Source organism: Pyrus communis, chromosome 11 (assembly GCF_963583255.1).
Source record: "Pyrus communis chromosome 11, drPyrComm1.1, whole genome shotgun sequence".
Classification (NCBI taxonomy): Eukaryota; Viridiplantae; Streptophyta; class Magnoliopsida; order Rosales; family Rosaceae; genus Pyrus; species Pyrus communis.
Window position 1 is genome coordinate 10,498,176 of NC_084813.1, and position 16,267 is coordinate 10,514,442.

The window sequence follows — 16,267 nt, forward strand, 5'->3', positions numbered from 1 at the left end:
TGGGATCTAACAATCCACCCCCCTTAAGGGTCCGACGTCCTCGTTGGCACGCACGCGACCAAGGTTAGGCTCTGATACCAAATTGTCACATCCCAGCCCGGGCCCCCACCATATCCCGGGCTCGACTCCACCGTAGCACGATATTGTCTGCTTTGGGCCCTAACCACGCCCTCACGGTTTTGTTTTTGGGAACTCATACGAAAAATTCCCGGTAGGTCACCCATCCTGGGATTGCTCTCACGCGAACTCGCTTAACTTCGGAGTTCCTACGGAACTCAAAGCCAGTGAGCTCCCAAAAAGCCTTGTGCTAGGTAGGGATGAGAATATACATATAAGGATCACTCCCTTGGGCGATATGGGATCTAACATTATAGGCGAGAAAAAGACGATATTACGTTCTAAAGTATGTTAAGTGACTTAAGTTGACAAAAAATTGGGTAAAATAACTTTGAGTATAATAGTAAGGATGGAATTAGCAAATTTTAATGAATTTAGGAATTTATTTTACCGAAAAATAATTCAATGACCTTATTTTTAGTGAGGTGAAAGTTCAAAGTTTAATTCTCCCTAAGTTTGTCCACCATTAATCAATTTGGTTATTCTATGAAAAATCTCCATTAAATAAGGAGAAAATGGCAGAAATACCCTCACTTTTTTTTCAAATTATTTTGTCCATTGTTTATTAAAATTGAGGGTAAGAATTTCACGGAAGAACCAAAATGATTGATGGTGAACATATTCAGGAACTAGTTTTATCGATTTCAAATCTCAGGAACCAAAGTGATGAGTTATACCAATTTCAAGTACCATTTTGGCTAAAATATCTTCAAGAAATAATATCAAAAAAATAAAGAGATTTTAATCTTAAATAAAATTTTCGCCCTAATACGAAATGACTATTTATGACCTCATAATGTTTTGTATGCTCTGCACTATATACATCATTAGTGAAGTCTCTACAAATACAAACATGTTGTAGTTAGAATTACATCACATGTGTGTGTAAATCCTAATAGATTATGTTTACGAATCCTATGTAAATTTATCCTTTCCTAGCAAACATTGTATTACTTGTACGGTAAGTAAGCCCATTTTACTATATAAAAAAGCACAATGTATGGTGAAATATCATCATAATAATTTCCCAACCCTATTTTTTCTCTCTCTGCCGCCGCACCCCTCTCTCTATCATTTAGTTAAATTTAGGCCGCACCACATTGCCAAGTATGCTTCTGACGCTTCACTAGGGAACCGAAGGCTATTCTTGTTAGAACAAAGGAAAGAACACAAAAACTTCTGCAATGCAACGGCGAGAACTTTCACAAACCAGGGAGAATTCTTATTGAGAAAGGAAACAAACACTACAGCTATTAAATAGCCTTACACTTGACACGAAAAGAAATAACAACTGCCCACGATTTTACAGCCCTACAATCGTGGTAAAGACTATGTCAAAACAGAAATGCATACTTATCCCTCAAGAATAGGGATTATTGAATAACAAACCCTAAAAACTAGGATCCCTAGCGATGACTGGAACCCTAACGAAAAACCCTAACAACTTTAACAATTCTGCTATAAGGCTGTTCACAATATTCATCAAGCAATCCAACTAACCTCTAAAACACGGTTTCAATTTTGATATTTTGAGGCTTATTGGTTGGTGGCTGAGAAAAATGGGGGAAAAGGAAAAGAAAATTGTAGTGTTGAGTGGCTCGATGGTGGTGTTTCTGCAGTGATGTTTTCTAAAATTAAGTCCAAATGCATTTTAGTTTATGTGGAATCTACCACGGATTAAGTCCATTGCACTGTCATAGATTAAGTCCATTTGTTTTCACCTCAAATTCTTACTCTGAATCTCTCTAATTTTTTGCATTTTAGTTCGGACTCCCATTGCAACATCATAATCTGCTCTTGAGCCAGCATGACTTTATGTTTTTTAATCTATTGTTTGATTTTCTGGGCTTATATTATTTGTTTCCCTCTGCTTTGTTTCTCATTCTTGGTTGTCACTGTAATCCTGTGATTGTTCAAAGGTCCGTTGGTTTCTCTTTTTTTTTTTTGGGTTTAAGTTTTGTCTCTGTGATTCTGGGTTAACCCAGTGTTCTTAATTTTTTTTTTTTTTTGAATGATGTTAGACATTTTACATGTTTTTTTGTCGGTTGCTTTCTTTCTTTTTGGCATTTTCAATTTTCCAAATTATTGTTCAAAGGTTGGTTGCTTTGGTTGGTTGGTGTTTCATTAGGTTTTTCTGGGAGTGGACTCTCTCATCCACCCCGAAGTGCTTTTATGAGTGCTGTTGATAAGTACACTCTCTCAACGATCCAGAAATATTTTAGGAAAAATCACAACTTACGTGTTTAGGAAAATGAGTAGCCTTTTAACAATACATGAGCGCAACTGATTGCATTCGTGTGTTTTCGGTGCTTAATCAATTATCATGGGAGAATCTTTGTAATCTGTTCAACTTTTCTGCATCTCTCATGTTGTTTGTTATTGTGAGGGTAATCTTGCGTTTTTTTCTTCTTCATGTGTGCTTATGTTTTAGACGATTTTTTTAGAGAATCTATTTTTTTTCCCCCTAATGGTAGCTGTTTTGGTTGAATCGTTGTTTTTTATTTATTTGTCCGTCATCGGATCATCGTTGTTGTGCTTTTCTGTGGCTTTATCGATTTTTTTGTTCAGTGATAATTGTGTTCATTTGTTTTTAGTTCTTCATGAGTTGTCTTGGCAGCATCTTTGTTCCCTCTTCAGCTTATTCGAGTATAAGATGATAAAGAGTATAGATTAAGTAGAAGGTTCGATACCCTCAAATATAAGGAGTAAATTTTTTCTCAGTTAGCTTAATTATATTTAGGCTGATTCAATGAGAAAAAAAAAAAAAAAAAAAAAAAAACCGTATGTGAGCGAAAATGCGGTTGAGTGCAGTGTTGGATTTGATTAAAGGTAAGTGTATACGTGGTTGCATCACCTAAAAGCTAACCTCAACCTCGAGCAATGGTCCCATCCCCAATCTAAAGACCAGACAAAATCGTATATTATTATCCAATATTAACCATATAAAGCTAACAAAATTTATTATATAATTAACTGATTAATTGTATGTCTACTTTAAATGGTGCCTAAACTGCAAATATTTGATCCTAATGGTTGTTGCTTGTATTGAGCAAGCAGAAGACCCTCACGTGTGGCTAAAGTTGTTGCTTTGAGAATGAGATCACTCCAACCTAGGCGTACTGGGTTCCAAAAACTTCCCTGTAGACTTTTTGATCCTTATTAGCTGCTTGAAGGGGAAGTGCCAAGTTCCTTGGGCAAATGTAGGAAAGAAAATGAAAATTGACATTTTAAGACTTACCCTTTGTTTGGTGGCTGAGAAAAACGGGGGAAAGAGAAAAGAATTTTGTAGCGTTGAGTAGCTCAATGATTAAGTCCAAATGCATTTTTGTTTATGTGCGAATATGCCACAGATTAAGTCTATTGCACTGTCAGAGATTAAATTCATTTCCCTCTGTCCATTTGTTTTCACCTCGAATTCTTGCTTTTGATCTCTCTAATTTTTTGCAGTTTAGTTCGGGCCCCCCATTGCAACATCATTATCTGCTCTCGAACTTTGATGCAGGGATTCTGAGCCATTGCATCTGAATCAAGACTTTGGTATGCCACTTGAACTTTGATGCATTGTTTCCCTTTTCATTTGAGGCAGCGTGACTTTATGTTTTTTTTTAATAGAATGTTTGATGTTCTGGGTTTATATTATTCTTTGCCTTCTGCTTTGTTTCTCGTTCTTGTTTTTTTTTTTTTTTTTTTTTGGTTTCAATTCAAAGGTCCCTTGCTGTCTCTATGATTCTGGTTTACCCAAGTGTTCTTAATTTTTTATCGAATGTTGTTAGACATTTTACATGTTTTTTTGCCAGTTGCTAAATTTCTTTTTTATGTTTTCAATTTTCCAAATTATTGTTCAAAGGGTTGGTTGGTGTGTTCATTAGGTTTTTCTGGGAGTGGGCACTCTCATCCTTCCCAAAGTGCTTTAATGAGTGTTGTTGATAAATGCACTCTCTCCATGGACCATAAATATTTCATGAAAAATCGCAACTTACATATTTAAGAAAATGAGTAGCCTTTTAACAATACATGAACATAACTTACATATTCAGAAAATTTTAGGGCTATTATGACACGCCCCAACCCCGATATTCCCAAATATCAGGGTAGGCATGTGCTGGCCGACACCTGAGGGTTACGAAGCCATTAAAAACATGCATACTGATAAAATATGTAATTAGAAAGAGATACACTAGTGCATAATTGTGTTCAAAGCATACAACTAATCAAGAATAAAATGAAAGAATTATGATAGAAAGCTACGAACCGAGGAATGGGTCCTACATAGAGGAGGCTCAAGATGCCTAAGCGGAAGTGTCCTGACGCCAAGATCGTGTGCCTTGATTCTAACTCCTAAAGGGGGAGAAACGGTGAGTGGACCATAATTGATATTAATACTAATAATACGAAAACCGTTTTCTTACTGAACATACTAACCCCCTGTTTTGAAAACATATATAATACTACATATAGTAAGTTTTTTGAAAACTCTAGCATGCCATTAAATCATTCATAAAACAAATACGAGTAAAACCATGCTCAATAATGGTGCTATCATCGCCCGAAGGCAAATCCAAAAATCTCATCAATACTGTACTCTCTAGAGGTATCATAGTAGTCCGAAAACAGTACCTGTCCATCACCCGAAGGTGAAGTTGTATGACATTGGGTTACGCCAGTGAAGAAACATGGTAGGCCCCATCACCCAAAGGTGAAGTTGTACGACTCCGTGTTGTGTCAGAGAAGAAACATTTAACATCACACACTGACAGTAACCGTGGTTAGTGAAGCTGTTCGACACTGGTTTCCCCAGTGAAGCTAGGGGTATATCATAAATATCCTCAACTGTGTCCTATGACCATAGATGTCTACATACCCGTGTTGTGTGGATGTGCTATATGATAACCCACTAGATAAGCACCGAAAACATACCTCAAAAACTCATATCCAAATTTGGAGCTCATGGTGCGAGATTTACTTGACACTCAAATTAAACCCTCGTTTGACAATTGTAGTAGAATGGATAAGTGAGGGATCGTTCTAGACCGGGGATTAGGAGGGCTTGCTAAAACCTTCTAAATTGACTTAAAAACATAAAAACTAAATTAAAATACTCTTAACAAGACTACTATGACTCAGAATGGCTTTGAAAAACTCAAATTGTCTAAAACAATCAAATTGACTCAAATAGAAGCTAGAACTTGATTTAGACGAATTTGCAAATGTTTATGACTCCAAAAGCTTAAAGTTACAAAAATAAAACAAATACGAATGATTAAAACTTAACAAAATAGAGGGGGGGAATTGTGTTTGGACGATATTAAATTAAAAAGACAGAATATAATTAAAGGCAAAATGTAAATATGAATGTGATGAAAATATGGATGATGGAATAGCCAAGGGGTTCTTCTCCACACATGTTACACTTGCAAACAAAATTGATTCTCAGTTGGTCTTTCGATAAGTTGTGAAACTCAATGCTCCAAGTTAATTAGATCCGCTTAGATTAACTTTCAGATTTCCCTAAATTCGTTGGATTGAATGGAATACGCATTACAACCAAATTATTCTTAATCAAAGTCCCTAACTATGGAATACGCATGATAGAGACAATTAACCAAGATCATTAAGTTCAACGGAAATCATAAACATCGACGAGGCATTCGTTACTATGGAATACGCATGAAACTTATGCCAAGAATTCGTTTAACGAGATTGTTTATAAGCAACCTCTACTACTTGTGAATATAAGTTCATAACGATTAGGTGAAATTCACTTATATTCTAGCGTCATATTTATGCATGAAAATTAAGCTTGCAATCTCAATGAACATACATAAATAAGTTATCAATCAAACAGTTAAACGAATTGAATCCACAACTTATGAAATTCCAACCAAACGTAATCAATTCAAAATGCAAATATAAACATAGTTTCGAATCACCCCCTAGCTAAAGGGGGGTTTAGTTCCTCATAACTTTGAAATCAAAGAAACACCTAAACATTCCAACAACTCAAACGTGAATTGTATGAACGTTTAGGCACTCTTCTCTTCCCTTCTCATACGTACAAAACAAAGAGAATTAAATTTAAACTTTGAAATCAAAGAAACACCTAAACATTCCAACAACTCAAACTTGAATTGTATGAACGTTTAAGCACTCTTTTCTTCCTCGTTGTTGTAGCACAAGGTCTAAGGTGAGCTTAAGGGCTTTAGGTGTATGTGGAATGGAGTAGGGAGTGGTTGGAGATGGAAGAATGAAGAGAAAATATGCAGAAAATGAAATGGGACTCACGGCAATGGAATGGTATTTGTGTTGTGTGAAGTGTTGTGAATGGAAATATATATTGCATGTAGGGTTAGAGAGGGAGAATGTGGTGAAATGATGAAGTAGGAAGGTGGAAATGCATGTGAGATGTTTGGAAAGGAATAAAGAATGAATGGTGGAAATGTGAGTGAATGATGTGCATGTGTGAGAATGCATGTGAGTTAAAGAGGGAGAATGTGGTGAAATGATGAAGTAGGAAGGTGGAAATGCATGTGAGATGTTTGGAAAGGAATAAAGAATGAATGGTGGAAATGTGAGTGAATGATGTGCATGTGTGAGAATGCATGTGGAATTAAGAGGAGTATGGAAGTGAAATAAATGAATGATATGTTAAGTGATAAGTGAATGATATGTGGTGAGTGATAAGTGAATGGTTTGATAAGTGATCAATGAATTAGTTTAAAGGGCTAGGGTTTAAGTACATAGAATGGGCCTAAAATAGGTTGGTTTGTATGGCATAATGTGTTTGATTGGGCTAGAGCCATTGTTTTGTGTCTTCAAGTGCATACAAGGCCTTCAAATTCGTCCATTCTCTTGGCTCCATGGATAAGCTATCCAATCCATGCCCAAAAATGCTCCAAATGGCCTCAAAATGCACTTTCTTGCTCCCTAGGCCCTTAGAACCTGAAAACACACAAAAGAAGCATAAAGGACTAAAATAACGAGAGAAACATAACGTAAATGCACGAGAACAAGCCATTTAAGTCGCATGAATATGCTCCTATCAAATACCCCCACACTTAGCTTTTGCTAGTCCTCGAGCAAAACAGAATAAAAACAAATAAACAAAACGACACTAAACACGTAAAACACAACCTAAACCTTCCAACAACCGTCTTAGGGATTTCCAATGCACATGACAAGTTAAAAATCATCATTCTCACAGATTTTAGTCATCTTCACATTTAAGTACATTCTTAATCATAGTCACCATATACTAGTTCACAATTAAGCATTTAAAACTATGTTTTGAATGTAGTAACATGCCTTAGAGAATTTGCTCAATTCCGTTCAAGATATGCACTCAATTTTTACTCAGATTTTCTAACTACACACCCTAATCTAGTCATATGTGAGAAGATTGATGTAAACATGAAAACGACACTCACATATATGTATCACAAAGAACGCAAATTCTGGAGTTAATAATCAAGTTTAGATATGATCTCATGAATGGAATGCTACTACTTAGACGCGAGAACCAGTGACACCATAAGCTCATACCAAGTTCAAACTCCACAAATTGAAATACACAACACTCAAGATAGAAGTCAAGGGTTGTAACGGGGCTTGGGGTATGTGGATAAAGAAGGGATATGGAAAACAAAGGTTCTTAAAGAAATAGTGAGCAAAGCATTTTAATCAACTTAGAATTCACTTTTGAATGAAAACTCAACTTTTGAACAAAAAGGGAGAATTTAGACAATTTACGCCCAGAATTGGTGTTTTGGAACCTTTCTTCAATCACTTATTCTTTTCTCTTTTTTTTTTTTTTTTTTTTTTTTTTTTTTTTTTTTTTTCTTTTGAATCTCAAAACAAAACACTTAAACATTCTCTCCCCCACACTTATTTTCTTTCATAATGTAACTCAAAAGGAATTCAATTAAGTCATGCTCACTATCTTTTAAGAACAAGGGTAAGGACGGTCATATTCTAGGTTAGGTGAAGATAAAGTGGGTAAACAAAGAACATGGGTTAACATGGCTCAACGGGGGTAAAACTTACAACATATACGAAATATGGGAAGCGAGGCTATTTGGCTATGGTGGCAACTACACAACTTCATCTTGATATATGTTATGCAAATCAATAACATGCTTTGAATGAAATGGGCATGAGTTCTAGCATTTGGAACTATATGATGAAACGCCTTCTAAGTAGTAACCAAGCAAAGAATAATGAGATCATGCAACGATTTTAGAAAACAAGAAATCACAGATTATACTCTCCAAAGAACGTTATAGGCTCAAGTCTCTCAGGGTTGTAGCATTTGTTTGAGTTCCTTCCTTCAGGCATGTTACAAAAACTAAATTTTCTTTTATGATTGCATGTGAAGTTATACATTATAACCATAACCAAGCATATACCAAGAGTAAATCAAACTTTTCTCTATGTTAATAACTCTTTTTAACAGTCATGCAATTACAAACCAAATCCTTATCATTGTGTTGGAAGGTATCCTAAGACACAACCACACACACAAAAACAACTTTAAAACAACTCTTTTTGGGTTTTTCAAAACAATTTTTCAAATTTTTATGGGATTTTCGAATTTTTAAGACAAAACACACTAAAACAGTTTTAAAACAGTGAGAAACAACATGTGAAGTGATAGGTGATAAAATCCAACGAATTTGCATCAAATATACTTAGTTACCCCCCCACACTTAAATCAAACATTGTCCTCAATGTTTTAAGCATAGATTCACACAAAGCATAAGTAAATACACAAAAAGCACTTAAACATACTAAACATGGCATAATGTAATTAACAAAGAGAAGAGTTTAGAGACGCAAATCTGGTTATAGAGTGTAAATTCCATCTTCTCTTTGTTGATTGCATTGAGGCTTGATCTTGATGATTCCACAGGCTTACTCTCGAACTGGTTTCCGCCCATCGTTGATTTTCCTTTGTGCTACTTCTTGAACTGGGCAGCATGATGGTTCATTTGGTCTCCCCCGAAGGTCTGAGCTTACCCCTTTGGTCTGTTTCTTTGTTCAATCTTTCCAATTCGTATTGAAAAGGGTTGGAGGATAACTCAGCCTATGTTTGTCTCCACATGCTTCAATGTATCATTTTCACTTGCCTTACTCGCTCCCCTTTGCAGAAGTGGTCCCTTCTCCGGAAGTGTATCAACCGTTGAAGATGACTACTCGAGAGCAACGCTAGGTAAGCAATCAGGAATAGATTCCAGGCAGTTGGCTCCAGATCGGAAGACTGACTCCAAGTGCCGGCTGATTGCTTGTTTTACTTTGCCATGCGAGTAAGAACAAGGACAAAGAAAAAGACAGGGAAAGAGCATGATATGAGATACTTTTGCTTTTGACCTTGATGATATGAGATACCTTTGCTTTTGAAGAAGCGGTGAATGAATCAGCACATGTATTTGTTGTGCTGTTTCCTCCTGGGTCATATGTACTCCAGGCATCTGGTATCATCTTTGGGGAAGAAGAAAGAATTGAGTCTTTCGAAAGGCTTTGCTGGGAGTACGCCCTCAGAGGTGAGGGAGAGTTGGGCATTTTTCTTCAGGTTTGCCCTGCCATAAAAGACGAAGGTCGACATATATAGAGATAATATCAAGTGGTGGTACTTTTTACCTTTGTCGACAAACGTTTTGATCCCGCAAATCTGGCTTTTTGAAATAGTGGCGCCTCTTCGATCTCTGAACACGCCTCTTCGATTTCTGAACACACCTCTTCGATTTCTGAGCAGGCGCCCCTTCGTTTTCTGAACGACACGTGGTAGTGCAGATGCGGCTCCTTTTGACAAAGCTGCACGCGTCTTCTGAAAAGCAGAGAAAGCGTCGCCGAACTTTGCGCTTGTCGGCTAAAGATGTGTAGTTGCGGTGATGGCCTTGGCGTGTTGTCTGAAAAGAAGAAATCTTTTGACAAAGTTGAACGCGCCTTCTGAAAAGCCGAGAAAGCGTCGCCGAACTTACGCCGGAAATTCCGGCTTTTTGAATTGGTGGACGCGTCGCCTTGGCTTTTTTTATTGAGCTATCGATCACCACAACAAACACACTCTGAAGAAAATCGACTCCGGCCCTTTGAAATTTAACTCCATCCCTTCTCTTTGAACACTTTTGAAAAATGGCAAACTCATCGAACCTTAGCTTGGAATTGAGCCTTAGCAGTGATACGGGCGCGCCGCGTCAAGGTAACGTATGGCGTCCTTCTTTCTTTTCTTCTAACGGTCCTCTTTCAGGTGAAGACTCTGTGATGCAGGACGCCACAACAGCTACAATAGTAGCTAGGAACCTCCTCACACCAAAAGATAGTAGGCTGCTGTCAGGACGGTCCGATGAGTTGGCCGTTCAAGAGTCCCTCGCACTTAGTGTTCAGTGTGCGAGTTCTGTGTCCAACATGGGCCAACGCCTGCTTGCCCGCTCCCGTCAGGTGGAATCATTGATGGCAGAGGTGGAAAGTCTCAAGCAGGAGATCCAGCAGCTGAAGTATGAGAATAGAAGTTTGCATGTGCTTGCAAATAACTATTCGTCGGGCATGAAGAGGAAGCTTGATGAGCTGCAAGAGTCTGAAGGTCGGATTCACAGTGACCGTCAAAGGTTTTCGTCTTTCCTCCAGAGGCACCTTTTTCCTGGCTCATCCAACGCTTGGCCAAGTATTGAGGCCTGGAATGCTCTATCTTCGATGCCTCCTGCTCCGATGCCTTCTGCTCCTACGCCTTCCGCTCCGATGCCTTCTGTTCCTACGCCTTCCGCTCCGATGCCTTCTGTTCCTACGCCTTCCGCTCCGATGCCTTCTGTTCCTACGCCTTCCGCTTCAAGAGTAAAGCCACGTAGTGGGGCCTCAAGCAAACAACCTTTGTGAAGCACCATCTTTCTTTGTTTAGCAGTGCCTATCAATAAATCAAACATTTTCTCAATGTTACAATCATAGACTCACACAATTAATAAACAAACAAACAATAACAACTAAACAACCTAACAAGGCAGAAACGAAATAGCAACAAAGAGAAGAGTTTTTTTTTTTTTTTTTTTTTTTTTTAATTTTTATCAAATTTTCGAAGTTTTATACCAAGACACTATAAAACACTCTAAAAACGCTTAAAACAGCAAGAAACAACATTCTAAGTGATAGGTGAATAAATCCCACGAAATTCATGCAAATACAAATTGTTTACCCCCCCACACTTAAATCAAACTTTGTCCTCAATGTTTTAAGCAGAAAGTCACAACAGAGCAAGCAAATAAACAAATGCGAGAAAGAAAGCAAAGTAAAGGCAGTAAAGAAAAAGAAAGGAATAAAAATAAGTCTCTTAAAGGGGTTTCCAAGTTCTTCTCTATTCGGATGCATGGGTTGCCTCCCACGAAGCGCTTTCTTTTACGTCTTGCAGCCGGACGGTACCTCCGTTTAAGCTTGACTAGGTTCCACGGCATGGAGGGGTACCTCCTCCACGACATGCTCCTCAAACATCTCGTAATAGGGCTTCAATCGATGCCCATTCACTTTGAATTCTTGCTGCGTCCTTAAACTTTTGATTTGCACTGCACCATGAGGGAAAACATTAGTAACAACAAACGGGCCAATCCATTTAGAACGCAACTTACCAGGAAACAAACGTAGGCGAGAGTTGAAAAGTAACACTTTCTGCCCAACTGTGAAGGTCTTGGTTCGAATCATTTTATCATGGAATGCTTTGGTCTTGGCTTTGTACATCCGGGCATTCTCATAGGCTTCATTCCGAATCTCCTCAAGTTCATTCAATTGGAGCTTCCTATGAACTCCCGCTGCATCTATGTCCATGTTGAAAATCTTCACGGCCCAATGTGCCTTGTGCTCTAACTCTACGGGCAAATGACATGGCTTACCATAAACGAGCCGAAAAGGTGACATCCCAATGGGTGTTTTGTATGCCGTACGATATGCCCACAGTGCATCATCTAAACGTAAGCTCCAATCCCTCCTTGTTGGTCCAACGGTCTTCTCCAAAATTTGTTTGATTTCTCGGTTAGACACCTCGGCTTGGCCATTTGTTTGAGGATGGTAAGGTGTGGAGACCTTATGGTTGACATGGTACTTTCTTAGCAACGCCTCAATGGTCCGATTGCAAAAGTGAGACCCTCCATCACTTATGATTACTCTCGGCATTCCAAACCTAGCAAAAATGTTAGTTTTCACGAAATCTGCAACCACCTTAGAATCGTTAGTACGGGTGGCTTTTGCTTCCACCCATTTAGAAACATAATCAACGGCTAGCAAGATATAAGTGAAACCATAAGATGGAGGAAAAGGGCCTATGAAATCAATGCCCCAAACATCAAAAATTTCAACATTAAAGACAGGGGTTTGCGGCATTTGGTCCTTGGTACCTATGTTACCCATTCGTTGGCAACGATCACAAGACATACAAAAGGTTCTAGCATCCCTAAATATAGTCGGCCAATAAAAACCACACTCTAGAACCTTGAGGGCAGTGCGTTGTGTGCCAAAATGACCACCACATGCATATGTGTGACAAAAGCTTAGAATTGAGTGAAATTCAGAATCATGCACACATCTACGTACAATTTGATCTGAGCAATACTTCCACAAATAAGGGTCATCCCAAACATAGAAACGTGCATCATTTTTAAGCTTATCACGTTGGTGCTTGTTTAGTTCATTTGGAATTTGTTTAGTCACCAAGTAATTCACTAAATTTGCATACCATGGTTCACTTACCTCAATGGATAACAGCTGCTCATCGGGAAAAGTTTCAGGGATAGGTACGGCATGTTCATGCTCCTCGTGGATCATTCGGCTTAAATGGTCAGCCACTACATTCTCGCTTCCTTTCTTATCCCGGATTTCAATATCAAATTCTTGAAGAAGAAGAATCCAACGGATAAGCCTCGGCTTTGCTTCCTTTTTCGTGAGCAAGTACCTCAAAGCTGCATGATCAGAATAAACGATTACTTTAGTACCAATTAAATATGAACGAAATTTATCTAAAGCAAAAACCACAGCTAGAAGTTCTTTTTCCGTCGTGGAGTAGTTCAATTGGGCATCATTGAGAGTCCGAGAGGCATAGTATATGACATGCGGCCGCTTGTCTCTTCTTTGTCCTAGAACAGCTCCTAATGCATAGTCGGATGCATCGCACATGAGCTCGAACGGAAGGCTCCAATCTGGAGGTACAATAATGGGGGCCGAGACTAGCTTCTCCTTGAGTTGGTTAAATGCCGAATTACACTCTTCATCAAACTTGAATGGCACATCTTTTTGAAGCAATCGGCAAAGAGGGTTGGACATCTTGGAGAAGTCCTTGATAAAACGCCTATAGAACCCTGCATGGCCAAGAAACGAACGTACCTCTCTAACCGAAGTAGGAGAGGGTAAGTGACGTACAAGGTCTATTTTCGATTTATCTACTTCAATTCCTTTTTCTGAAACAATATGTCCTAAAACTATACCTTGTTTCACCATAAAGTGACATTTCTCCCAATTCAAGACAAGGTTAGTTTCAACACATCGTTTCAAAATTAAGGTCAGATTATCCAAGCAATTATCAAATGAACTCCCAAATACACTGAAATCATCCATGAAAACCTCAATGATCTTTTCAACAAAATCGGAAAATATACTTACCATACACCTTTGGAAAGTGGCCGGTGCGTTGCATAAGCCAAATGGCATGCGACGATAGGCAAATGTTCCAAAGGGACATGTGAATGTGGTCTTCTCTTGATCATCCGGGGCTATCACAATTTGGTTATATCCAGAGTATCCATCAAGAAAACAGTAAAAAGCATGACCGGCTAACCTTTCGAGCATCTGGTCGATGAATGGCAAAGGAAAGTGATCTTTCCTAGTCATGGCATTTAGCTTCCGGTAATCGATACATACTCGCCATCCAGTCTGAATGCGTGTAGGCACGAGCTCATTCTCATCATTCTTGATAACAGTTACTCCGGACTTCTTGGGAACGACTTGAACTGGAGAGACCCAACGGCTATCGGAGATAGGGTAGATCACTCCGCAATCCAAAAGCTTGATTATTTCCTTCTTCACCACTTCCATCATTGGAGGGTTGAGACGGCGTTGAGCCTCTCGAGTTGGTTTAGCCCCCTCCTCAAGAAGTATACGGTGCATGCATGTGGTAGGGCTTATTCCTTTAATGTCGGCCAAAGTCCACCCTATGGCCATTTTGTGCTCTCGCAGCACCCTCACAAGCTTCTCCTCCTCCATTGCTGTGAGACTTGATGAAATGATGACGGGCAATGTTTCGCCTTCTCCCAAAAACACATACTTCAAATGGTCCGGCAACGGCTTAAGTTCAAGCGATGGTGCCTGAACAACAGAAGGTAGCATCTTAGTGGAAACTGAATTTGAAAGTGAGAGTGGAACCTTACCATATTGTTGTGGCAATGACTCAAGGGCTGCCACAACCTCAATTATTTCTTCACTAGAACCCATTGCAAAGAATTCCTCCTCCTTGCCGTGGCCTTGCATTGGCCCAAATCCTTCATTTTTGCGCTCTATGGCCTTAGTGATGGTTGTTTCCAGGGCGTCCTCGTTCAATTCTTCAAGGTATACCTGCGCCAAAGAATCGATAACATCAATGGAAAAACAAGAATGGTCATCAACGGGATATCTCATAGTTTCAGAAATATTAAAATCAATCACTTCCCCATCGAATTCCATTGTCAAGGTGCCTTTGTATACATCAATCTTCGTTCGGGCCGTCTTCATGAATGACCTACCAAGGAGAATCGGCAAAGATGTAGAATGGGCTGAATCCTCCATGTCTAGGACGTAGAAATCAGCCGGAAAAATTAAATGGTTCACCTGCACAAGCACATCCTCCAAAACTCCTTTTGGATACGCGTTAGAACGATCAGCCAATTGTATAATTACACCATCTTGTTTTAATTCACCCAAATTCATAGATGCATAAATAGAATAAGGCATGACATTTATGGATGCACCTAAATCAAGCATGGCATGTTCAAAACGATTATGTCCAATTACACAAGGAATCGTGAAACTACCGGGGTCTTTGCACTTGGTAGGCAGTTTACGTTGCAAAACAGCGGACACATTCTCGCTTACCTTCACTACCTCTTTGTTTGCCATTCTTCTCTTTGTATTGCATAGGTCCTTGAGGAATTTAGCATACTTTGGAACCTGTTTGATTGCATCGAGAAGCGGTATGTTCACTTGCACCTTCCGGAACGTTTCAAGAATGTCCTTCTCGCTTTCTTCCTTTTTTTCTTGCATGAACCTGCGAGGAAAAGGTACATTGGGCAGATTAGGACGTGAAGTACATGAATTTGAACTTAAATTACCTGATTTGGCCGAGTTAGGGTGATCTGCCTCAGGTTGTGTCGTCTCTTCATCTACTTTCTGGGCAGATTTGGGATTGTTTGGCTCGGTCCTAACTTCTTTTCCACCCCTTAGGGTGATGGCCTTGGCGGATTCGAATCCTCCCTTTGGATTGACTGTGGTTGAGCTAGGAAGCTTTCCTTGCTCTCTAATCTGTCCAAGGAACTCAGAAATCTGCCCTATTTGTTTCTTCATATCCATCATCTCCTTCTCGTTATTTTCTATTCGGTTGTTTTGATTTTGCAACCCCTGCGAAATAGAGGTTAGTAATTGCATAGCTTGATTACTTTCCAAAGACGTACCTGAATGAGATGATGCCGAAGGTTGTTGGGATTGTTGGGGTGCATACGGCTTGGAATAAAAACCAGGGGGGTTTGGCCTAAATCCTCCTTGTTGGGCAGCTTGTTGTGGCTCCCTCCATTTGAAGTTTGGATGGTCCCTCCATCCGGCATTGTAAGTGTTCGAGTATGGGTTGTTTTGATTTTGTCCTTGGAAACCAATTGCATTGGCAGATTCCCACCCACCATTCTCGATTAGTTGAGGGCACTTGTCGGATGGATGCCCTTGAATTGAGCACACGCCACAAACTTGGTGTTCTTGTGCTTTTGGACCAATCACAACCTGAGAAACAAGAGAAGTAAGATTAGCAAGTTGTGATTGAATTTCAGAAATAGCACTCACCTCATTTACACTTTGTTGTCGTGGGGCTTCCCTTTGGCCCACTCCTTCATATTGTTGAGCATTGAGCGCTCGGTTGGCTATGAGAATCTTGGCATCCCTTGGTGTTTTG